This window comes from Cebus imitator, unplaced genomic scaffold (assembly GCF_001604975.1).
Source record: "Cebus imitator isolate Cc_AM_T3 unplaced genomic scaffold, Cebus_imitator-1.0 Scaffold52, whole genome shotgun sequence".
NCBI lineage: Eukaryota > Metazoa > Chordata > Mammalia > Primates > Cebidae > Cebus > Cebus imitator.
This window is the reverse complement of record NW_016107367.1, coordinates 1,316,055-1,317,929: the sequence shown is the minus strand read 5'-3', so window position 1 is coordinate 1,317,929 and position 1,875 is coordinate 1,316,055.

Sequence of the window (1,875 nt, the reverse complement as noted above, 5' to 3'; positions counted from 1 at the left end):
TGGCACTGTCTTGGCTCACTGCAACCTCCACCACCCGGGTTCAAGCGATTCTCCTGCCTCAGCCTCCTGAGTAGCTGGGATTACAGGTGCCTGCCAACATGCCCAGCTAATTTTTGTATTCTTAGTAGGGATGGGGTTTTGCTATGTCGGCCAGGCTGGTCTCGAACTCCTGATCTCAGGTGATCCACCCGCCTTGGCCTCCCAAAGTACTGGGATTACAGGTGTGAAATACTGCACTTGACCTAATTTTAATTTTTTCAGAGGGACAGGGTCTTGCTTTGTTGCTTAGGCAGTCTCGAACTCCTGGGCTCAAGCAGTCTTGCCTTGGCCTCCCCAAGTGTTGGGATTACAGGCATGAGCCACCATGCCTGGCTCAATTGATTTTTGTGTGTTGAAGTCCTATCCTTTGCTAAAATCACTTCTTCTAGTATTGTTTTGATAGATTCCTTATGAGTTTCCTACCTAGACAACCATGTCATTTATGAAGTCTTTCTCTTGCCCAGTTTGCATATCTTTTCAGCACTCACCACCCTCCTTGGCAGGATGGAACTCGATTATGGAAGGTTTGAAGCAACAATGAATTTTGAAGTGATAGGGTAAGAATCGTGGTCCTTTAAGCAGTGCAAGGACATTTGCAGCATGACATTCACGTGTCATCTGGCCCAACTTCTCACTTGGCTGGGCATCCATCTTCTTGGTGGTCCAGGCGCCAGCACAGGGACTGCTGGGACATAGGTCAGGCGCACAGCTAAGTACCCATCTATTCGCCATCAACTTTCCCAGTAACTCCAGGAGGATGAGTTCATTTGGGAGATGATTTATACAGAGGTCCTACATTGACTGATTCCCTCAACTGCCTATGTTTATTTGAAAGAAATCTCAAGATTTAATATTTTTACTAGACCTGGGAAAAAGCTGACTTTTTACCCTTTTTGCCATTCACTTCCTAGTTCAACACTAAACCTTTCTCCTAGCTGCTAACATCTTTTAGTAAGCAACAAGACTTAAAATAAAATGGGACTTTGGAGTTAAATTTAAATTCAGCCACCAAGACCTTAAGTAATTCCTTCTATTGTCTAAGGGAACTAAGAACTTCTCAGAGGATTTTACGGATTAAATGTGATTGCCATTTGCCAAGCATTCAATACCTGCTTAGCATGAGGGACTGAGACCAAGTCCTCTCCCTGACTGTGCTCTGCCCCCTTAGTCACCAGCACACATCCAAGTCCCCCTCATATCCTATCATTTTTATATATGGCTTTAGGCTCAGAATGCAAATCCTATATGCTATCTAACCAAGTTTTCTTTCTAGAATCAAGACTTTTATTTAGCCATTACCACCCCTAGGACTTTTTGAGACGGAATTTCGCTTGTTGCCCACGCTGGGGTGCAATGGTGCCATCTCGGCTCACTGCAACCTCCGCCTCCTGGGACTACAGGCATGTGCCAACATGCCCAGCTAATTTTGTATTTTTAGTAGATAGCAGTGCTCCATGTTTGTCAGGCTGGTCTCGAACTCCTGACCTCACATGATCCACCCACCTGAGCATCCCAAAGTGCTGGATTATAGAGGTAAGCCACTGTGCCCAGTATTTTTTAAACCTTTGAAGACATGCCAGCTCGTCTTTTCCCTACCAACTTGTTACCTACTGCTCACAGCTGGCTCAAAGGACCAGAAAGTGAGCGACATTAGACACTGCTAACGAAGTTTGACACAAGGCCAAGGAATTGACTACATTTAAGACACAAGGTGGGCCGGGCACGGTGGCTCAAGCCTGTAATCCCAGCACTTTGGGAGGCCAAGGCGGGTGGATCACGAGGTCAAGAGATCGAGACCATCCTGGTCAACATGGTGAAACCCCGTCTCTACTAAAA